At 42.6% G+C, this 25,009-nt stretch overlaps 1 long non-coding RNA gene across 1 annotated transcript; it reads left to right on the forward strand.

Moving 5' to 3' along the window:
- The first annotated feature begins 529 nt into the window (after positions 1 to 529).
- On the forward strand, positions 530 to 24,865 carry LOC132813307 (uncharacterized). The gene is made up of 3 exons (XR_009644030.1): positions 530 to 623; positions 2,190 to 2,357; positions 24,592 to 24,865. It is a non-coding gene; the product is annotated as an uncharacterized LOC132813307 (long non-coding RNA).
- Positions 24,866 to 25,009: the final 144 nt, after the last annotated feature.

Raw genomic sequence — 25,009 nt, forward strand, 5'->3', positions numbered from 1 at the left:
CCTGTTTCTCGGACACACCAAAGTGCTTGACCATCTCCGTTACAATGTCAGCTTTCCTTTTGTCCCTGGTTAGACCCAATTCCAACCTATTTGCTAATTATAAAAATATTCCTTGCTCTGACTTTGTAAACTTCCTTGGCAAATTTGGGAACCTCTTTAGTAATGTTAAAAAATAATTCTTTCACTTTTACTTTAACCAACCACAAGTAAACAAAATTAAATGAATTTTCCTAACGGTTTTATGTGAAGATCCAGGTCACTAATTGCAATGTATTGGAATCTGCTGGGACCTTTTGTACCACAAATCTGTTCAAGTCTGTCCAAGTCCCCAGCAAGGCCCCAAACTGTGATGACATCAATGTCGAACCCCTCTGTTAATTAAAACAACACACCCAGAAAAGCTCGCCTCGCATCATAATCTGTTAAAACATGGGTGACAGAGAACTCCTAAATTCCAGTAATTAACGAAAAGTAACAATTTATATGTATGCAAGTTAGCTCACTGAGCATGAATATTTGTTTTCAGATGTTTCGTCATCATGATTAGGTGACATCATCAGTGAGAGTCTCCGCTGAAGCGCTGGTGGTTTGTCCTGTCTCTCTATTTATACGTTTTTGTTAAGGTGGGTGATGCCATTCCCGTTTTTTTTATTACAAGAGAAGGTAGATAGGATCCAAATTGATGTATTTATTGATGGACTTCTGCTTAGAATGCCATTCCACCGGGAACGTCCTTGCATGTCTTCGTATGTGCCTGTGGTGTTCCAGTGTAACTGATGCCCTTCTCTGTCTGTATTATGGAATATAGTGATAGTGGGTCATGTATTCTGGTGGCCAGTTGGTGTTCATGTATCCTGGTAACACGACAACAGGACCATTTCAATGGCAGAAAAATCATTTTGTATACATTGTTTAATCAATATGTGTGTGCAGATCTTTTTCATATGTGCACAACACATTCTAAATGAACAACGGAGACACAGTTATTGAAAAATGTTGCACATGATGTGTAAAATTTATAATGTGATATGTTCCCCTTCTCGTAATGTTCCCTCCTTTTCTGGAACTCTCGACTCTAATTTCTCATTCTTATCAGGTTGTGTGTTGTACATTCTTTCTTCTGGTGTCCCAACGTATTTCCGTTAATTCCCTTTCTACTGGGACTTCAATATATTGGCCTGCTGGGTTCTTTCCAAAGCTAGTGTCTGTCATATCATTGGAGATAAAAATTCTGGCATCAGACCCAGCATTTGAACACATTACCCTGTTGTAAATGCACTGTACAAAGGACCACAGCATACAGGAATTGCCAAAACATTGAGGGATGTGCATCTACTTCTTTCAATAATCTAGTTTACTCATTTTTTCACATGTCCCCATCTATATCCTCTCTCCCGTTCTCTCTTTGTATCTGTTCAAGAAATTTGCTAATTATTCTTTATGTCCCATCTCTGAAAACACCTTATTTCGATTTATATCTATTGCTCTCTTCTTGATGTAATGTGATTATAATTGACAATGTCACTACAAAGATATGAGGGAGGAGCTGGCCAGAGTTAATTGGAAGGGGAGCCAAGCAGGGAAAACCACGGAGCTACAATGGCAGGAATTTATGTTGGATCATTTGGACGATATCAGAAATTCTCCCAAAAAAGATGAAACATACTCATGGGAGGACAAGGCATCCATGAGTGACAAGGCATCGAATCAAAAGAGGAAACATACAATGTGGTGAAGAGGATTGGGAATCCAGAGAATTCATTGGCTCTGAAACTACATCAGGCTGGCATCCCTGACACTGCAGAGCTCTTATTCATTGTCACGGAGAGAACAGAGGGAAACACATTCAACTTAAACACAGAAGATGGGATTACTCAAGGGAAAAGATTCAGGTGAATTTAACAATTGAATAAAATCAGTTAAATGTTTTTATGGAATGTGTCAGATTGGAAACATGACCTCAGCAGAATGAGAATATGAAAATGCACGTATTTCCACATCAGAAACCAGAGTAGGTCACTGAGTACAGGGCTGATGGGTGAAAGGGTCTCGATGTGAACTCGGGGACAGACAGCAGAATTGTATTTCAGATAATGCAGCTCAAAGCTGTGTATTCATGTAGTGCTGGAGACCACAGCAGCACGAGAAGCAGAACACCATTCAACCACCATCTGTAATATCTTACCCAGGGATCATCTCCTTAGTCTGCCATGATAATCAACACGATCTGTGTATCAGCAGTGACTGTGGGTGAACATGTCAGGGTCAGAACCACATGAACCTAAACCTGCTTTTCGCATCAGAGAGCGGCGGGAGCTGGGCGGAAGTGAAGTCGGAGCGCAAAGCCGATCGGGAAGGTAAGTGATTATTATTTGAGTGGAAGTGATTACACCACAGTTGAACAAGGTGAAGACATGACTGCCAAGCTGATTCAGTGTGCTACGTGCTTGATGTGGGAGGTCAACGACTCTGGTGTGTCTGGATCGTATAAGTGTGGAAAGTGTGTGCACGTTCAGGGAGAGAGAACAGTTTAATGCGTGGCTACAGGGATGGTGCAGGAGGGAGGGATTCCAGTATCTGGATAACTGGGGTTCTTTCTGGGCAAGGTGGGACCTCTATGAACAGGATGGTGTCACCTGAACCTGAGGGGCACCAGTATCCTTGGGGGGAGGTTTGCTAGTGTTCTTTTGGGGGAGGTTAAACTAACTCTGCAGGGGCATGGGAACCTAGACTGTAGCTTTAGGGTGCAGGACCTGGAGTGTAGGGAGGTTAGGAACATGGCATCAATCTCGAAGGAGTGTGCCTCTAAACAGGAAGGTGGCTTGAAGTGTGTATACTTCAATGCCAGAAGTATACGAAATAAGGTAGGTTAACTTGCAGCGTGGGTTGGTACCTGGGATTTCGATGTTGTGGCCATTACAGAGACATGGGTAGAACAGGGACAGGAATGGCTGTTGCAAGTTCCAGGGTTTAAATGTTTTAGTAGAGTCAGAGGTGGGGGTAAAAGAGGGGGAGGTGTGACATTGCTTATCAAAGATAGTATTACAGCGGTGGAAAGGACGATGGATGAAGACTCGCCATCTGAGGTAGTTTGGGCTGAGGTTAGAAATAGGGAAGGTGAGGTCTCACTGTTATGAGTTTTCTACAGGCCTCCTAATAGTCCTAGAGACGTAGAAGAAAGGATTGCGAGGATGAATCAGGAGAAGAGTGAAAGTAATAGGATGGTTGTTATGGGGGACTTTAACTTTCCAGATATTGACTGCGAAAGCTATAGCTCGAGTACGTTAGATGGTTCAGTGTTTGTCCGATGTGTGCAGGAGGGTTTCCTGACACAATATGTAGACAGGCCAACAAGAAGTGAGGCCATACTGGATTTGGTTCTGGGTAACGAACCAGGCCAGGTGTTAGAATTGGAGGTAGGTGAGCACTTTGGGGACAGTGACCACAATTCAGTGACTTTTACTCTAGTGATGGAGAGGGATAAGTGTGCACTCCAGGGCAAGAGCTATAGTTGGGGGCAGGGAAATTATGATGCAGTGAGGCAGGACTTAGGATCCGTGGTTTGGAAAAGAAAGCTTCAAGGGAAGGGCACAATCAATATGTGGAGCTTGTTCAAGGAGCAACTATTGATTGTCCTTGATAATTATGTACCAGTCAGGCAAAGAGGAAAGGGTCGTGTGAGGGAGCCGTGGTTTAATAAGGAAGTGAAATCCCTTGTTAAAGGGAAGAGGGTGGCCTATGTAGAGATGAGGCGTGTAGGTTCAATTGGGGCGATTGAGAGTTATAAGGTAGCCGGGAAGGATCTGAAGGGAGTGCTAAGAGCAGCAAGAAGGGGACATGAAAAGTCCTTGGTTTGTAGGATTAGGGAAAACCCAAAGGTTCTCTATAGGTATGTCAAGAATAAAAGAATGACTAGGGTAGGAATTGTTCCAGTCAAGGATAGTAGTGGGAAGTTGTGTGTGGAGGCTGAAGAAATTGGGGAGACACTGAATGAATACTTTTCGTCAGTATTCACTCAGGAACAGGACATTGTTGCCAATGTGAATATTGAGTCACAATTAATTAGAATGGATGACTTTGAGGTATGGTGGGAAGAGGTGTTGGAAATTCTGGAAAGTGTGAAAATAGATAAGTCCCCTGGTCCTGATGGCATTTATCCTAGGATTCTCTGGGAAGCAAGGGAGGAGATTGCAGAGCCATTGGCCTTGATTTTTATGTCCTCGTTGTCTACAGGAATAGTGCCAGAAGACTGGAGGATAGCAAATGTGGTTCCCTTATTCAAGAAGGGGAGTAGGGATAACCCTAGTAACTATAGGCCGGTGAGTCTCACTTCTGTTTTGGGCAAAGTCTTAGAGAGAATTGTAAGGGATGGGATTTATGAACATCTGGATTGGAATAATGTGATCAAGGAGAGTCAGCACGGTTTTGTGAAGGGCCGGTCGTGCCTCACAAACCTTATTGAATTTTTTGAGATGTTGACTGAGGAGGTGTACGAGGGTAAAGCAGTAGATGTGGTGTATATGGATTTTAGTAAGGCGTTTGATAAGGTTCCCCATGGTAGGCTATTGCGAAAAATACGGAGATATGGCATTGAGGGTGCGTTGGAGGTTTGGATTAGGAATTGGCTGGCTGGAAGAAGTCAGAGGGTAGTAGTTGATGGTAAAGGTTCATCTTGGAGTGCAGTTACTAGCGGTGTTTCACAAGGAACTGTTTTGGGATATTGCTGTTTGTCATTTTTTAAAATGATCTGGAGGAGGGGCTAGAAGATTGGGAAAGCAAGTTTGTGGATGATACGAAAGTCGGTGGAGTTGTTGACAGTGAGGAAGGATGTGGCAGGTTACAGCTGGATATAGATAAGCTGCAGAGCTGGGCAGAAAGGTGGCAAATGGAGTTCAATGTAGGTAAGTGTGAAGTGATTCACTTTGGTAAGAGTAACAAGAAGATGGGGTACTGGGCTAATGGTCGGATACTTGGTAGTGTGGATGAGCAGAGGGATCTTGGTGTCCATGTACACAGATCTCTGAAAGGTGCCACCCAGGTAAATAGTGCTGTGAAGAAGGCATATGGCGTACTGGCTTTTATTGGTAGAGGAATTGAGTTCCGGAGTCCTGAAGTCATGTTGCAGTTGTATAAGACTCTGGTGCGGCTGCATCTGGAGTATTGCGTGCAGTTTTAGTCGCCATACTATAGGAAGGATGTGGAGGCACTGGAACGGGTGCAGAGGAGGTTTACCAGGATGTTGCCTGGTATGGTAGGAGTACAAGATGATTAGGGGTTTAGATCAGGTTGACCATGAGAAACTTTTTCCACGTATGGAGTCAGCTATTACGAGGGGGCATAGCTTTAAATTAAGGGGTGGTATGTAGAGGACAGATGTTAGGGGTAGATTCTTTTCTCAGCGAGTCGTGAGTTCCTGGGATGCCCTGCCAGTAGCAGTGGTGGACTCTCCCTCTTTATGGGCATTTAAACGGGCATTGGATAGGCATATGGAGGATTGTGGGCTACTGTAGGTTAGGTGTACTTGGATCGGCGCAACATCGAGGGCCAAAGGGCTTGTACTGCGCTGTATTTTTCTATGTTCTATGTTCTACGAAATACGCAGAGAAAAAATGAGGTACGAAGGTAAACTGGCCAATAATATGAAGGTGGATAGTAAAAGTTTTTTTAGGTATGTGAAAGGCAAAACAATGGTTTAGACTAAAATTGGGCACATGAAGACAGAAACAGGGGAATATACTACGGGGAACAAAGAAATGGCAGAAGAATTGAATTGGTACTTCAGATCTGTGTTCACTGGGGAAGACACAAGCAATCTCCCTGTGGCAACAGTGGCTGAAGGACCTGAACTGAAGGGAATTGGTATTGGAGAGGCTGTTAGGTCTGAAGGTTGATAAGCCCCCGGGGCCGGATGGTCTACATCCCAGGGTACTGAAGGAGGTGGCTCGAGAAATCGTGGATGTGTTGGTGATGATTTTCCAGAGTTCGATAGATTCGGGATCAGTTCCTCCGGATTGGAGGGTGGCTAATGTTATACCACTTTTTAAGAAAGGTGGGAGAGAGAAAGCAGTAAATTATAGACCAGTTAGTCTGACCTCAGTGGTAGGAAAGATGCTGGAGTCTATTATAAAGAATGAAGTTATGACACATCTGGATAGTAGTAACAGGATAAGTCAGAGTCAGCATAGATTTATGAAAGGGAAAGCATGCTTGACTAATCTTCTGGAATTTTTTGAGCATGTAATTCTGAAGATAGACAAGGGAGATCCAGTAGATGTAGTGTACCTGGACTTCCAGAAAGCTTTTGATAAAGTCCCACATAGGAGGTTAGTGAGTAAAATTAGGGTGCATGGTATTGGGGGCAAAGTACTAACTTGGATTGAAAGTTGGTTGACCGATAGGAAACAAAGAGTAGTGATAAACGGCTCCATTTCGGAATGGCAGGCAGTGACCAGTGGAGTACCACAGGGATCAGTACTGGGACTGCAGCTTTTAACAATATATGTTAATGATACAGAAGATGGTATTAGTAATAACATTAGCAAATTTGCTGATGATACTAAGATGAGTGGCAGGGTGAAATGTGATGAGGATGTTAGGAGATTACAAGGTGACATGGACAAGTTATGTGAGGCGTCAGATGCATGGCAGATGCAGTTTAATGTGGATAAATGTATGGTTATCCACTTTGGTGGCAAGAATAGGAAGGCAGATTATCACCTACATGGAATCAATTTAGGTAAAGGGGCAGTACAGAGAGATCTGGGTGTTCTTGTATACCAGTCAATGAAGGTAAGCATGCAGGTACAGCAGGTAGTGAAGAAGGCTAATAGCATGCTCGCCTTTATAACAAGAGGGATTGAGTATTGAAGCAAAGAGGTTCTTCTGCAGCTGTACAGGGCCCTGGTGAGACCACACCTGGAGTATTTTGTGCAGTTCTGGTCTCCAAATTTGAGAAATGACATTCTGGCTATTGTGTGAGTGCAGCTTAGGTTCACGAGGTCAATTCCTGGAATGGCAGGATTACCTTACACTGAAAGACTGGAGAGACTGGGCGTGAATACCCTTGAGTTTAGAAGACTGAGAGGGGATCTGATTGAGACATATAAGATTATTAAAGGATTGGACACTCTGGAGGCAGGAAACATATTTCCGCTGATGGGTGAGTGCCGAACCAGAGGACACAGTTTAAAAATACGGGGTAGACCATTTAGGACAGAGATGAGGAGAAACTTCTTCACCCAGAGAGTAGTGGCTGTGTGGAATGCCCTGCCTCAGAGGGCAGTGGAGGCCTAGTCTCTCGATTCATTTATGAAAGAGTTGGATAGAGCTTTCAAGGATTGTGGAATCAAGGGTTATGGAGATAAGGCAGGAACAGGATACTGATTAAGGATGATCAGCCAAGATTATATTGAATGGTGGTGCAGGCTCGAAGGGCAGAATGGCCAAATCCCGTACCTATTGTCTATTGTCTATTTATGCTAACCCATTAATGTTACCGCACTTGAGCAAACGATCTGATCAAAGCTCCGCAGTCCTGCCACATTCAGTCATAAATGGTGATGGATGATTAAACAAATGACTGTAGGAAAGGGATCCACAAACATCCCCATCCTAGATAATGGAACAGACCTACATATCAGTGTAAAAGACAAGGATGTAGTATCTGCGCCATCCTCAGCCAGAAGTGTTGAGTCGATGATCCACCTCACTCTCGCCATGATGCCCACAGAATCACAGATGCCAGTCTTTCATCAATCTGATTCGCTGCACATGACATGAAGAAACAGCTGAACACAATAGATAAGGCAATGGGCCCTGACCCCATTCCTGTAATCGGACTGAAGACTTGTGCTGCACAATAATCCGTGTCCCTGGGGAAGCTGTTGCATTCCAGCTCCAACTCTGACATCTCCCTGGCAATGTGGAAAATTACTCAGCTATGTCCGGTCCCCTAAGCGGGGAATAATTGCAATCTGACCAATTACCACTCCCTCGGGACAGTCACGACAGTCAAGTTGGTGGGAGTTCTTTTTGACAGAGCTGTCAAGAGCACTGAAATAACCAGCTCAGTGTTGTGTCTGATAGGTCCCCATGTTGAGATGGTTCTGTTGTGGAAATGTCATTGGATTACTAATCCAGACCAGGCTAATGACCTGGCAGCGGGTGGAAGTTTAAAATAATTAATAAAATTGTAAATACGAATTTGCTTCCTCAATGGACTTTCAGGAAGTAAATCTCCCGTGCTTTCCTGGTCTGTCTTAAACATGACTCCAGACACACAGAGATATGACAAATGTTTCAATGGTCTCTGAGTCGGCCAAGCCAGATAATCTATTGTTTCAAACTGCTCCGAGGTCGTAAAGGATAAAACCAGACAAAACACCCGGCACTAGCCTCGGTATCGGAAAAGGGAACGGTAAACACAATCCTGTCGATTCTGCAGAGACCGCCTTCCTAACATCTGAGAGTTTGTGACAACTTTCCCACAGACTGCACAGAAACACCGGTAAAGGAGGAGGTTGTAAAACACATTGAGCCTCACCCATTCTAGTTCATGTTCAAACATCTCCTCAATGCACTTATCCCACATTGCAGTACTTAGGTCCATCAAGTTTGCTAGCCAATTCAATATAATGATGGTTGGCCCTTTATTTCCACACTGTACTCCTGCTCTCTCACCATCCCTTTACTGTCTCTAAATCCTTATTTATATGCAGTGTCTTGGCTACCAGGTGTGAGCGAATTCCCCAGGGTCACCAGTGTCTGAGTGCAGACAATTATTCTCATCTCAATGCAGTGTGTCCTGCCTGTATCTAATACTTTGGCCCCTTGTTTTAGACATACCAGCCAGGGGAATTATCATTCCTGCTTCCAAACTGTCTCACCCTGTCCTAGTGTTATATATGTTACTGAGATCTCCACCCATTTTCCTAAAGCCCATGGAATACACGTCCAGTTGCCCCAAACTCTGCTCCCACAACTAACCTGTCATCCCAGAGATCAGTCTGGTCATCCTTCACTACATTCCCTCAACGTCAGCTTTGTCCTTTATTAGGTAGGGAGACCAAAACTGCACACAGTACTGCGCAATGTTCGAGATGGGGTCCCAACAAGGCCCTGTACAGCTGCAGTAAGAAACCCTTACTCCAGGACTCAAATCCTCCTGAAATGAAGGGAAACGCACCAGCTACTTTCCTAACTACTATCAGTTCCTGCAATATTGCTTTCAGTGACTGGTGTACAGGGAGATCCAGATCCTTTTCAATGTTACAACTCCCCCCTTGGAGCGTCTATGTACACTGGTCAACTGACCTCTGGGTTGAGAACTCACTGCACTGCAGGGACTCGGAACGCTGCTCAGAAGGAAACAACAAAAAGGAGCATACATCGCTTTGTAGATCAACATGGTACAAACATAAGCTGCCAATCTCTTGTTCCCAACAAAGGACACACTGTCACCTCGACCCACATTGTTCTCCATATGCCATATGCCACGTATTTGCCCATTTACTCCACTTGTCTCAGTCACCTTGGAGCTTTTTTTAACAGCCTCCTCACTCACTAACAATCCCACATCTTTTAGTGCTGTCAGCAGGCAGGGGTTTGATTCCCGCAACCAAATGTTTAATGCATTTTGTGAATAGCTGGGTCCGAACATCAATCCCTGCGATACCTCAGCAAACTTCCTCTGTTAATTTTATTTTTCTGATTTATTTATTTCGTGAATCTGGGTGTCATTGTCTGGGCCAGCATTTATTGCCTGTCCCTAGTTGCCCTTGAGCAGGTGGTGATGAGCTGCCTTGTTGAATTGCTGCAGTCCACCTGTCCCACAATGCCATTTGGGAGGGAATCCCAGGATTCTGACCCAGTTACAGTGAAGGAACGGTGATATATTTCCAAATCAGGATGGTGAATGTCTTGGAGGGGAACTCGAAGATGGTGGTGTTCCCATACATCTGCCGCCCTTGTCCGTCTGGATAGACAAGGTCGTAAGTTGGGACGAAGGTGTCTGAGGATCTTTGGTGAATCATTTCAGTGCAGTTTGTAGATAGTAAAGCCCTGCTGCTGCTGAGCGTTGATGGTGGAGCATTGTGGATGAAACGACGCTCAAACTGGCTGTTATGTCCTGGATGGTATCAAGCTTCTTCGTGTTGTTGGGTCTGCAATCATTCAGAAAAATTGGGAGTCTTCTATCACACTTCTGTCTTATGCACTGTAGATAATGGACAGGCTTTTGGAAGTCAGGATGTGAGTTACTCGCCGCAGTATTCCTAGCTTCTCACCTGCTCTTATAGTTACTGTGTTTATTTGGCGAGTCCAGTGAGTTTCTGAGCAATGATTATCCCCCAGGATTTTGATACTGGGGGATTCAGTGATGGTAACACCATTGAATGCCAAGGGGCAGTGATTAGATTGTATTTTAGTGGTGATGGTCACAGTCTGGCATTTGTGTGGCGTCAATATTACTTGCCACGTGTCAGCCTGGATACTGTCCAGAAATTGTCGCCTTTGGATATGGACTGTTTCAGTATCTGAGGAGCCACAAATGCTGCTGAATATTGTGCAATCATTGGCGAACATCCCCACTTCTGACATTATAATAGAGGGAAGGTCATTGATGAAGCAGCCCTGAAGATATTTGGACCTCGGCCACTGCCCGAGGGTTTCATACAGACTTGTCCTGGAGCTGAGTTGACTGACCTTTATCAACCATAACAATCTTCCTCCGTGTCAGGTATGGTTCTAATCAGTTGGGAGTTTGCCCCAGATACCTACTTATGTCACTTTTGCTAAGACCCCTTGATGCCACACTTGGTCGAAGGCTCTCTTGTTTTAAAGGACTATCATTCTCACCTCACCTCTGGAATTCAGGTCTTTTGTCAATTTTTGAACCAAAGTAATGAGGTCAGGAATTGAGTGGTCCTGGTGGAGCCCAAACTGGCGTCATTGACCAGGTTATATCTGAGCATGTGCTGCTTGAAAGCACTGACACCTTCCATCACTTTACTGATGATAGAGAGTAGACTGATGGCTGGATTAGATTTGTTCTACATTTTATGTATAGGAGATACTTGGGTAATTTTCCACATAATCGGGTAAATGTCATTGTCGTAACGGTATTAGAACAGATTTTGCAATTGGCAGAATAATAAGAATGCGGTCAAGTATGTATTTTGCTCTTGTTGGTACCTTCACCGCCTGCCACAGACCCAGTCTAGATGTTATATCCTTTAGGATTCGATCAGCTCGATCAGTATTGCTGCTGCAGAGCCACTCGTGATGGTGGACATTGAGATACCCCACCCAGAGTTCATTTTGCGTTCTTACCACCGTCAGTGTTTCCTCCAAGTGTTGATCAGCATGGAGGAGTACTGATTCATCAGTTGAGAGGGGCTGCTACATGGTAATCAGCAGGAGGTTTCCTTTCCTATGCGTAAACTAACGTCATGAGACTTCATGGGATACAGAGTCACTATTGAGGATTTCCAGAGCAATTCCCTTCCAACTGTATCCCACTGTGCCGCCATTTCTGCTGTGTCTGTCCTGCTGGTGAGACAAGAGATATCCGGGGAAGGTGGTGGGATGTCTGGGACATAGTCATACTCACAGAATCATACCTTGCACACAATGTCAGGCTGTTGCTTGACGAGTCTGTTTATTTCTATTCACTGTTTCCTGCCAGCTGCCCCATTCTAGAAACATGTCCATATATTCGCCCCAATGCACTAAGATTTAATTTTGCAAACTAGGCTTGGCGCTTTACCAATTTTTCTGAAAATCCAAATGTACAATATCCATTGATTCTCTTTCATTTGTCTCCCAGTCTGTTTCTCAATCACAATTCCCATTTCATAAATCTATGTTAATATCGTTTATGAGCATTATTTTCAGTCCTATTAATTTCTCCTTAACCATTAACTTACTATGTTCTATGTTCCATGTACTATATCATTTTCCCACACCAGACTTGGTTTTTCTTGTATTGTTAGAATGTTCTGTGAAGACAGAACTGAAGTAGTGATTTCATCGTCCTTCCATGTCCCTGTTTCCTATTGTCCACTCTCTGGTTTCAGATTGTAAGGAAGCTGCACTTATTTTATCATACTTCTCACACTGACATGATTTAACAAGCTATGAAAGTTCACTCTTATAACCCTTGTGAATATACACTTCAGACACCGATCAACTTCTGCCTTCAGCTGCTCAATAATTGACCTTCCACAACATACACTCACAGGAGTACAGACTCTGTGCCAACAGAAATACAGCACGATCTATATTGGTCCCATTTTCCAACACCAGGCCCATAGCCTGGAATCTAAGACACTTCCAACTGCTCGTCCAAGCACTTTTTAACGGTTGTGGTGCTACCCATGATAATTCCCCTCTCAGCAAGTGCATTCCAGACCCCAACACCCTCTGGGTGATAAAAAAATTAAATTCTCTCTGTACCTCAAACTCTTCAGTTTAAAAGTGTGCTCCCTTGTTCTTGACACTCTAACTAAAAGGAACAGCTGTTGTCTATCCACCCTGTCCACGACCCTCATAATCTTATTCTTCTGATTCATATCCCCTTCAGCTTTCTCTGTTCCAAAGGAAGCAACCAAAGCTTATGCAGCCTCTCTCCATAGCTGATATGCTCCATCCCAGGGAACATCCTGGTGAATCTCCTCTGCACACCCTCCAGTACAATCACATCCTTCCTGTAATGTAGCTCCCAGAACCCCACACAGTATTCCATCTTGGCATAACCAAAGCCCTGTACAGCTCTTATAATCTACGCACTGATTAATAAACGCTACGCCCAAGGTCCAATTCTTAACTTGTCTATTACCCTGTCCAGTCACATTCAGGGATGTGTGGAGAAACATCCTCTGAGCTTCCTAGTGTGCTGCCATTCATTGAATACTCCCCTGTCTGGTTCTTTCTTCCAAAGTGCATCACTTCATATTTATCATGTTTACATTCCATCTGCCATTGATCCACCCGTCTGATTATTCCATCTGTATCTTCCTGTAACATAAGGCCTTCTTCCTCACTGCCAAACATCCGGCCAATCGTTGTATCAAACGCAAACTTACTTATCACAACTCAAACCTCCTCTACCGACCCCTCTGCAAATTCACATCTACACCATTTATGAATACCACAAACAATAATGGACACAGCACTTATCCCTGTGGTACACCAGGGGACACTGGTCTCCAGTCACACAAACAGCCTTCTCCAACCACCCTCTGTCTCCTGACACTAAGACAACTTTCGCTATAACTTGTCAAGTTATTCTTGACACTGTGAGATTTGACTTTATTTTTCAGTTTCTCATATGGGCTTTGACAAAGGCCTTGCTGCAAAATTAAATAAGTGACCTCCGTAAACTAAGTCAATCAAATTCATTAGATGTGACTTCCCTCTGGTAAAGTCATGATGATTATCCCTGATCAAACCTTGCCTTTCTGATTGGAGTTCAATTTTCTCCTTCCCTATTTTCTCCAGTAGTTTCCCTAACAATGATCTAACACTCGCTAGTCTATAGTTCCCTGATCTTTCTCTACCACCCATACAGTGAAGTGGAATCGGATTAGATGTTCTCCAGTCCTCTGACACCTCCCCTATGGTCAGATTCTAATTTAAATTTCCAGTCAGGGTCTTTCCTCCTCTGACCCCGACAGCAGCCTGTGATACAACTCATCCAGACCAGGGGATTGGTCCAATTTTATACCGAACATAGCCTCAAATCCCTGCTCGTATTTTACATCAACCTGTTCAAGAGCTTTCCAGTCCATCTTCTAGAATTCTGCACCTGCCTCCTCCATCTCTCAAGTAAAACTGATGTTAAAGTCTCATGTTACAATCCATCAATGTTCACCAGCTTCACTCACAGATTGTCCCCTTTGTTTTCTAATGCACACTAACTGTTGCCTGATTATTCTGTTCTACTTGTACGTGTAGAATATCGTGGGATTCTCGCTAATCTCGCCTGTTTGCACTTCTCCATGTCCCTCCGTTATTCAGGCCCCTCGATGCTTCGAAGTTTCACTACAATTACCTTATGAAACTCAAGATCACAGGCTGAGTTTCCCCATCAGAAAAATCTTGCCATTGCAGGGATCAATCTGGATAATAGCTTTTGCAGTTCATCTGTAGTCATTATATTCAATCTTGGATTGGGACTCCAAACGGTACAAAATTCTTTAAGTTTAGTCTCACCAACCCTCTATGCAATTGATGCACGACATCTTCTACATTGCAATTACATTCACATGAATATAAACCTATTTTTAAGTGTCCCGTTTGCATATATTCTTCCCAATACCTTGCGCTTTAATTTTTCTCATAAGCTTACTGTGTGAGGTATTTAAAAAGTTGCTCCTGAATATCCAACTGTACCTTATCCATTGGTTCTTCATTGTCTATGTCTCCAATAATCATCTTCAAACCATTCCAAAACGTGTTTACCACTTATGGCTTTCATTTAATCGATGCATTATCATACTTCCCAGTTTTGTCATTATCTTCTGTATATCTAGCTGCACGTTCTTTGTAATTGAGTCCAACAGATACCCGATGACAGATGACAAGTTACCGGTCTGCAGTTCACTGCTCTCCATTTTCATCCTTTCCTAAACTGTCGGATAATATTTATAACTTTCACCTTATTCAGATTGGCTAAAAGCCGTTCAGTAATGTGTCGGAAAATAACATGAAAATCCGCAATGCAATCATTATGTCTGTTACTGCTTCATCTGAAATTCTTGTATGAACTACATCTGGTCTGTCAGATTTATCAATACTCAATCCAGCTGTCTTTTCAAAGACGACTTCATCACTGAGAAGAATGATCTTAGACTTTACTTACACAAGTCCCATGGTCTCTTGGTATTTCTGGGAGAATTTCTGGATATTCTTCCTTGGTGATGGACACAAAAATAACTGTTTCTTTTCCCTGTGATTTCTCTGTTCTCGACAATAAATGATCCTGTCTGCACACTCACTGTGCCACATTTGACCTTGTTTTTGCTTTTGTTTCATACATTGATAGAAGCTTTATAGCAGTCTTTATGTTTTTTGTTTGCATGCTTTACATTTTTGATTTTCTTTTCAGTTTCTTGGCCATCCTTTACTGGGCTTTACATTTATCTGAATCCACTGGCTTACTACAACACTTGGCATTTTTCGAAGCTGCCTCCTTTAATCTTATTAGTAGATGAAGGTGAAGCTGATGGGATGGAAGGTGGACACATAGGAATGTTCAAAAGGGCGGTGCTGAGTTGGATAATCGGACTGGAATAAGGTGAGGTTTGGGGAAGTGGGGAAACTGGTGAAATCCACATTGAGCCCTGTGGTTGGAGGATCCCAAGGCAGACGTTGAGGCTTTCTTCCTCCATTCTACTGGTGGTGAGGGAATGCAGATGGAGCAAGCCCAGAACCCTCATGTCCTTCGCAGAGTGGGAAGGGGATTTAAAGTGTTCAGCGACAAGACGGTGGAGTTGGTCAATGTGGCTGTCCCAGCGATGTTCTCTGAAAGGATCCACAAGTTGGCGTCCTGTCTCGCCAATGTAGAAAAGACCACATTGGCTGTAATGGATGCAGTAGATGAGGCATTCTGTCTGCGTTCATCACCTTTCACTTTCAGCCCCACTTTCATCTACCTATCATATTCCCAGCTACCTCCCCCCTGCCACACCCCCTTCTCATTTATCTTTCAGCCCACTTGGACCACCAGCCTCATTCCTGACGAAGGGCTTATGCCCAAAACATCGATTCTCCTGCTCCTAGTATGTTGCCTGACTGTGCCCTTCCAGCACCACACTCTTCGACTCTGATCTCCAGCATCTGCAGTCCCCACTTCCTCCTCACACCTTCAGGGCTTGCATGACTCAGACTTATAATGGTTATTTCAAATAAAACAAAAATTGTTGTGTATTCAAACATCATTAATGAAAACAAATGCATTGTGGTCATTGGTCCCAAAAGGTCCTTTACAGCAAAGTTTTCAATTAGTTCTTCTGATCATCCAACACCAATTCCTAAATAACCTGATCTCGAGCTTGGTGCTCGACATAATGTTAATACAAGCCATCTCAGACATGATCAAGAAATCCATTTTTTCCAGCATTAGTATTCAGTTGGGTTAACACAGCTTAGATATAATTTAAACAGCACATTGTTAGTGCAGTAGCCACAGATGTGTACATCCCATTTTCCTGTTTTGTAACATACCCAGCATTTATATTGCAGCTTTGATATATAAATCCCATCAATGTTTGTTCTTCCTTGCTGTTTCTGAGCTCCACCTTATTAGATTCTGTAGAATCTGAGCGACGTGTTCTCTGGGTAAATTAATGTTCGTGATCATCTCACCACATAATTTATGGTCTTCTTGAGATCTTCTGTTATGCTGTGGAGTAGAGAAGGACAATGATCTTTCAACAAGGCTGTGTATTTCCCCTGAGACTGCTGTAACCTCGTTGGGAACCATACAACAAGCTGATAAAGTGTTGCTGCTTCTGTACAGGGTCTTAGTGAGATCACATCTGGAGTAGTGTATACAGATTTTATCTCTTCACTGAGGGAAGGATATTGTTACATTGGAATAGATGGTTCCCTCAACTAATTCCCGTATTGAAGGTGTTAAGCTATAAGGAACGGATCATCAGGTTGAGTTTAGAAGAATGAAAGATGATCCTATGTTTACATCGAACACCGGAAGGAGTCAGTAATAGAAGCCAATTACACAACAAATGGAGGAATCCATTCCACTTCTCCAGCTTGATTCTCAGGAACAGCAGAGGGATATTCACTCCTTCGACCCTTTTACAACAGGACAGGACAAGGTTATACAGCCCTGCAGCATGACATAAGGTTATAGGAGGAGGCCAATCAGCCCCTCGATTCAAAACACTTGACCCAGAATAGGACATGCTGCACCATTATCCTATTACACAGCAACAGGATCAGTGCATTCAGCTTCCTCAAGTCAGTAAGAGAGGAACTGGAAGAGGCCACACAGTGACTGGAGATTTGGAAAACAGAATGTCATTCAGCCCCTCCAATCCTTTGTAGGGGAATTGGACAAGGATACAAATTATCTGAGACTTGTTTTAAATGAGAAAGTTGCAGGTAATTCAGACACGTGTCTGTTGTGTAAGAACAGGAGAAGACCAATCACTCCCTTAGTTCCATCGCAAGGATGCATGAGGAGACCGTTCAGTATTTCCAGCCTATGACGGAAGAATATGAGAAGATCGATCATCCCCTCAAAATGTTACACAGCAACAGGAGATTCCGTAATCCCCCAATGCCCTAACACATCAACAGAGGAGGTCATTCAGGCCATATAGATGAGAATATAGGAAAACCAGAAAGACGTCAGCCCATCTAGTTTGTACACCAGCAGGATGATGAATCCATTCAGCCACACATGTCTCTTACACAGCAGTTGGAACATATCCCTTAAAAAAGTGTCCCAGTTAAACAGGAATTCAAAGAAAACGTAAATGTTTTCAAAAGGGAAGAACTTATAATAACTGTATACATTAGGGAGTAAAACGTAACGATAAAACTGTTGCAATTTAAGACAAACTATTAGAATCGTTGTTGAGGATTTTTTCAAAGTTAAACCACAATCTATAACGGTTTTACAAAGGTTAAACCGAGTATGAATTGTTTGCTTGAGTTATTTAAGGATGTGACAAACAAGGTGGATAGGAGGATTCCTGGAGTTGGAATTTATCTGATCTTCCTGAAGGCATTGGGTATGTCGCTCCTCCAAAGAGAAAGTGGTAAGGTCTGACAACATGGGTTTAGGAATAATTTATTATCTTGGATGGAGGATTGGTTAACCAACAAAATGGAGTCAGATGGAATAAATGTGTCATTTTCTTTTGGCAAATGCAATTTGTGGGGTGCCATAGATTTCAGTTCTCATGCCTCACCTATTTGAGTTCGATATTATTACTCGGTTGACGGGATGGAAAATACTATTGGTTCGAAATTACTCCGGAATGAAGATGGAAGAGATATAAAAATAAATATGAATAGGTTGGTTCAATGGGCCAAAATTTGGCAATGACATTTAAATTGGATACATATGGGTTATTCAAGTTGGCCAGCGTAATAGAATGGCAAATTATTGTCTAAATGGAGACAAACTTTAAAGTGCTTTGGAGCAAAGGTGTCCACTTGCATATCACAGAAAACCTGCATGCGGGTACTGCAAGTAATGAGAAATGCAAGCATAATTTCAGTGTTTATTTGGAAAATGACAGAGTAGAAAGGTAGAGTGTGTTACTTTAGCTATGCAAGACATTCGCTAGGCTGCAACTGGAGTATAGTTTGGGTGTGCTGACTTGTGGAAGCATGCTTTTGCATTGGAGGCAATACAGAAGAGGTTCATTAGATTGATTGCCGAGATGAAACATTTGTCTAATGAAGAGAAATTGAGCAGTTCAGGCCTATATTCTCAGGTTTATAAGAATGAAAGGATATCTCATTGAGATCTGGAAAATGTTAAGAGTAATTGAAAGTGTAGATGTGGAGTGGATTTTTATTTTCATGTGGGGCAATCTACAGCAAGAGAGCAGCGTTTTTAGGATGGAGAGATGGCAGGAGAGTGGAGCAGAGGCCGGAATGACATCGGGCATGCTTGTATTCAATAGCAGCGCAGAGATGACGTCAGCCATGAATGTATTCAATTGTGGAGCAGAGATGACATCAGCCATGATTGTATTCAATGGTGGAACAGAGATTACATCAGCCATGATTGTATTCAGTGGTGGAACAGAGATTACATCAGCCATGATTGTATTCAGTGGTGGAACAGAGATGACATTAGCCATGATTGTATTCAATGGCGGAGCAGAGATGACATTAGCCATGATTGTATTCAATGGCGGAGCAGAGATGACATAAGCCATGATTGTATTCAATGCTGGAGCAGAGATGACATCAGCCATGTTTGTATTCAATGCTGGAGCAGAGATGACATTAGCCATGATTGTATTCAATGGTGGAGCAGAGATGACATTAGCCATAATTCTATTCAATTGTGGAGCAGGCTTGAGGGGCTGAATAGCCGACTGATGCTCCTCGTTCTTATTCAGCCCTTCGAATGTGTTACACATGAATGGGGGAGGACTTGTTATCAAACAGGAAGCAGACATTCTGGGTAAATCAGTCTTAATCAGTGGACAAGTCGTAAACTGTTGAGTCATGTAGCGACAACCGATGGGTCCTCAACTAGTTACAATCTATATCAACGATCAGTGGGATGGAACAGATGTACTGATACTGAGTTTGGTGATGTCGCTGTGATACGGAACAGATTACATTATCAAGAGAAGGTGGAGAGTCTGCAAATAGATACAGAGTGGTAAAAGCAATGGATAATTGTTTGGCAGGTGTAATATAACATGATATAACCTGTCATTTCACTTACAGGAATAATGGAAGGCAGTAAGTTACCGAAATGGAGAGGGATTACAGGACTCAATGATACTGTGTACAGGGGGGTTCATACCCATTCAAACGGGGGAGGTTTTGTTCCATCCCCGATCATCTGCTCTTTGACGCTCCAAGTGACCCCATTGCTCCCTGTACACAAGGAATATTTTGTTGTGGTTGGTTGGTGGTGGGATGATGTTTTGAGATGTGTATCAAGGGGACGGCCTTTCTGCAAGATACATTCATTCCTTTCTACAAGGAGACCCGAAGACGATAAGAATGGCTTCCTGCTTCTGAATGAAGGAACTGTGGCTGCTGGCAGGATCGGCGTAATCATCACAATGATGCACTGTGCATGGACACACTGTAACATGAATAGAGAGAGATCTCCTTCAGTTCCTCTACCTCTCCTCATTGACACGAGTACATTGATATTGAGATATTGGGAGATGATTGATATGTCACCCACTCTTGCCTGGAAAGTTCCGGATCATAGAAGCTGAATGGAACTGTGACCCTAACAGCCACTGGCAGCACTGTCCTCCCTCTGGTATGAAGCTGCAGGTCATGTAGAAGGAGGTAGCATCATTCTACGAGCAGTTCCTTGTTCAATCAGGATCTCCTCACACTCTGATCCTAGCTTAAATGGAGCTTGTGAAGCTGGTCCTGGAAAACCCGGGGTGGAAGCAGCAGATCGCTTTCCCGAGACACACTCACTCCGTGGTTTCAGAGCTTCCCCTCTCTGCAGCCTCTGCTTCATGTGTTGTTCATGTTGCAGGCTCAGATGCTGTAGCTACGGTCCCCATGCTCCATCCAGAGTTGGTCACCAAATCCTCAGGTCTCCCAGAATGTCTGAGGCAGCTTCCAGCACAACCTCCAGCAAACCATCCCCAGGCCCTCCATTAAATTTTCAATTACAGGAGTCAGTCAGAAACCCCTTCGCTACGTTGTGTAGCCAGATATGTTGTGTTTGGTCAAACCACTCGACATTAAGCAAAATATAATCTATTCATCTGCTTTAGTTCAAACACAATCAAAGAAAATACTATTTTGGGATAGCTTATATGTTGGAACACTTACACAAACAATAGGTACCTCCTTGGTTTACACCGCTTGGCACAAAGATATATTCAAATATAGATCCTTACAGCAGATTTCCAATCCAGGAGGAAACAACGTCAACAGAGATCTCAGAGATAAAAGCAGCTGGGGATCTTGTATTGAAACTTCCAACCCTTCTGGGATCCCCAGCAGCTTCTGAATGCTGCAGCTAAAAACAAAACGTGGATATCTGGTCTGGGAGAGCTGGCCACTGCCCTTCCATTGCTACCACCATTTTAATGAAACCTAAACGTTTTCTCAGTTATTTACTTTAATTGTTTTCAGACAGCAGTTCTGCACCTCTGCCTTTAAAACCTCTCTTCAAAAAAATCAAGAGAAAATAACCTTTTTACACCTTTAATATAATGATCCAACAATATACAAAGTTGGGTTCATTTTTGACCTCCTAATCTTCCTCTATTAGTAGACTGCAATGCATATATATTACATTGACTCTGAGCATACAAATGTTCACAACTAGTTCCGATTTCAGCCATTTTACTCCTGCCACAGAATGCCTTTGTCTTTCTTCATCCAAATCTTCAGAATGTGTCAAAACTTAGGTTTTCTCGCCCTGTCACCTGTATAATTTCAAATTGAATGGCAGCAATTATAAGGGCAATCGAAACAGACTGGTAGTTTTCTCCCTAAACTTTTCCAAAATCTTTAAGGGGCCACGATCAGTGATAAAGATTTGTCTCATGTATGTTATTCGCAATTTAAATGCTGAAATGTTGGATCAAGCTCAAGGCCTCCTTCCCCATTGTGGAATAAATCTGTTGATGTTTCCACTGGACACTCCAACCACACGTTACATACTTGGGCACTCCTCATCTCTCCAATAGTCCTTCTGAATGACATAGCTCCTCATGTCTCAGCATAAAAGAATTACATACTTCTGTACCTCTTAATGCTGTAACCTCTTTACCTGCTAATCCTGGCCTATGCCAGTAAACCTTACTTTCACAGATAAATGTTTTAAGAAAATCTCACACATTCTTCTCAATCTCTCACAGAAACCAAACTTTGATTTCTGAATCCAATCATCATCAGCAGCCATTTCAGTTCTAATCTCGCCGTTTAAATTTCTGCTCTTCCACACGAGTTCTCACGACTGCAGGAAGTGAATTGTTAAACTTCTCCAAAATAATAATCTCTCTAAGAACATCATAGATTTGTTCTGTTTTAATACCCTTACCCACCTTTCAAAATTACTTTGTTTGATTCTTTCAAACTCAATGTGCCTTTAAACCGGGACACTTTTTTAGATTCCTGAAATGCGTTTGTCGGCTTCTGGAACAAGCTCATATACACTTCAGATGGTGTTCTTCACCTGCTCATACTGGCCCGATACCTCCTGATCGTGATGCAAATACCGACCAGCTTTGTTTGGATCAACCAAATCACATGGTCACTGGCCACTGCTTTGCTTTAGCCACTTTCTCAAATGAAATTCAAAAGGCTTCCCCATCATTCTCATCAAATTTAGATAATGCCTGGATGAATTTAAACAGAACCCCATCAGGCCTTTGGCTATTATAGTGTTGATCAACCTCACTAACCTCCTCATCCAGCTCATGGTCTAACTTCATCTCCGCCGCCTATGTCAACTGGCCTCTCTAATTGTTACCGTTTTAAGTTGAAACTCTGCTCTTCTTCTCTCATTTTCTCTCTTTCTTCTTCATTTCCTTTTCTTTTATTTCTTCTTTTCATCATAATTCAAACTGTTTCAATTCCTTCTCATGTTCAAAGTGCCTCATTTGAAATTGAATTCCAGACATTTCCAAAGAGTCTGATGGCGGTTCCACCAAATGTAATTGCTGAGCTATAGCTGTAATTATCTCTCATTTTCTCACAGACAATCGCAACCCCATCTCCAGCTTGTCTGTCAATTCCTAGAGCTTTGTCTTCATTACCTTTTGTAAAGCCCCCAACTTCACTTCTTCCACACCCAGAAAACTCTTAGTGACTGAAAGAATCTTTATTCACAAAACACTGTTTCAACCAACTGGATTCAACATCCGCAACAAAAGACACTGACATCTACCATACACGACCTTTGAACCCAATAGTATCCCGGTACACACTCTCCAGTGTCTGCATGAACTTATTTTGGATTCTCTGGTTTCCTTCCACAATCCAAAGATGCGGATGTCAGGTGAATTGGCCATGCTAAATTGTTTGTAGTTTTCAGGAATGTGTGGATTAGGAGCCTTTGTCCGGGTAAATATGTAATAATAGGGGAGAGGGATGGGTCTGGGTAGGTTACTCCTCGGAGGGTCGGTGTGGACTTGTTGAGTCTAATGGCATGTTTGCAGACTGTAGGAATTGTAATTCTAAACCCAATTTGGTATTATCGATTTAGAACCTGACAAGAGTCCCCAGTTTGCTATAGACTAACCAGACTGTCTCAAAGTATTTTAAGAAGGGAGCTTGGATGCCAAACTTTCCTTATTTTAAAGGTAGATGTGAAGTGGGTATTCCAGATGTGGTGCTACTAGTAAAACCACTCACCATTAAGTAAAACACAATATATTTACACACTCTAATGAAATCTCTACAAAATGAGGAGGAATTTAGAATAATTTAACTGTTGGAAAACTTACCCGAATAATGGATACATTACCTTCTACAAATGAACTGTTACAATATACTAACATCACATAAACACACTCCTTGGCAAAAAGCAGCATTCAGGCATACATTCTCGCATACAGTTCTCCAATCTAGGAGGAAACAGCATCAAGTCAGGTTTCCGAGAGAGTAGGAGCTCTGGATCAGTTACTAGGCCAGTGTTGCGACTATTTATTAAAAACCCTAAAAGCGTCGCAAGGTATTTACTTGAGCCATTTTCTGGAGGCAGTTTGTCCATTGTGTGTGTGTGTGTGTGTGTGTGTGCTCGCGATTGGCGTGGTTGAATACGAAACTCGTTGTTTGAGAAGGAACGCACATGGAGGAAACTATTTTAAATACGAACAATTGGAAGCCGTTTTGTTAATCGACAGAGAGAGAGAGAGAGAAGTTTCATGGAGAGATGAGATAAAGTGTTTGAGAATGTTAAAGCAAACGCATTGCCAGACACAATAGCAACATACATCCGCGTGCACATGAATGACAGATGGATGGGAGTCAGGTGTGAGTTCGAATCAGATTTGCTTGGGCAGGTTTGAAGCCAGGAGCATCAGCAGCAGATTCTTGGCTTCTTCAAGACTGTACCTCATAACTCAAGATTGAAACAGCAGATGGAATAAACCAGTGAGATTTATTCTGGAATGGTGAGTATTTTAAGTTGGAAATGGTCAGGGAATGGTGTCAAGAATGAATACATAATCAAAGGGATCTCCCACAGTTGTGACTTGTCTGCTTTAGCCGCAGATATTGGCCAGGGATGGGATTGAAACAGTGGTAGGAAGTGGAGTTTGTAACCAGAACAGTAGAAAGTGACCTCCATGCTGTTAATATTTAAATAACAAAGGCAATGATACAATACGTTGTGCTTCTCTGCTGAAACTGAGTAGGTCAACATAGAGACCGGTGAGTAACACTGCCAGAGCAGACAGGGAGGCAGTAATTGAACACATTCATTGATGTAGTTAGTAGTGGTCTGTAGCGTGAATATCTGGATTGAGAGTTTCAACATTAACATAATAGTGTCAAGAAGTGTAGACTATATAAAAGAACAGTAATACAGTCATAACCGGTTTATAGTGAAAAAAAATCTGGATAGTGACACTGATACTCAATTACCCCCTCCCCACCCCAGCCACGCACACACACTCCCAAACTCACACATGCATCCCCTCACAGACTTAAGACGCTCTACCTCACTGCACACACATATATACTCCCTCTCACATTCAACCCCCAACCAAGACAAACACACACACACAGACAAAGACCCACATGCGCACATACATTTTGTGGGGTGAATTTGTGCTTGCAGAGTTACATTGTACTTTGCTCAAAAACTACATGAATTCATGTAAACCTTTGAGCTCAAAAACTGCATGAATTCATGTAAAACTCTATTACCTCACTTTTCAGATTAGAATCAATCTAAACATCATGGCATAGACAGACAACACCGGGGGCGAACGTCTTCAACATATTGTCTAGCTATCACTCAATGTTACAGCTAACCTGAGAATGCAACTTTCAAAGAAAAAGGTTTTGTGATTTACACATGAAAGAAATGAAACTACCATGGTATTCGAACAGATGAAAGACTCAACAGACAATTAAGGTATTTTAAAATGTATAAATTCAATTACATCAGACTGTAAATATTTGCTATAAATTCTGTGTTACGGTCGAGCCCTCCACTATCACCTGATGAAGGAGCGGCGCTCTGAAAGCTAATGTGCTTCCAATTAAACCTATGACTATAACCTGGTGCTGTGTGATTTTTAACTTTGTACACCCCAGTCCAACACCGGCATCTCCAAATCATGACTAAACAAAC

Source organism: Hemiscyllium ocellatum, unplaced genomic scaffold, assembly GCF_020745735.1.
Source record: "Hemiscyllium ocellatum isolate sHemOce1 unplaced genomic scaffold, sHemOce1.pat.X.cur. scaffold_359_pat_ctg1, whole genome shotgun sequence".
Classification (NCBI taxonomy): domain Eukaryota; kingdom Metazoa; phylum Chordata; class Chondrichthyes; order Orectolobiformes; family Hemiscylliidae; genus Hemiscyllium; species Hemiscyllium ocellatum.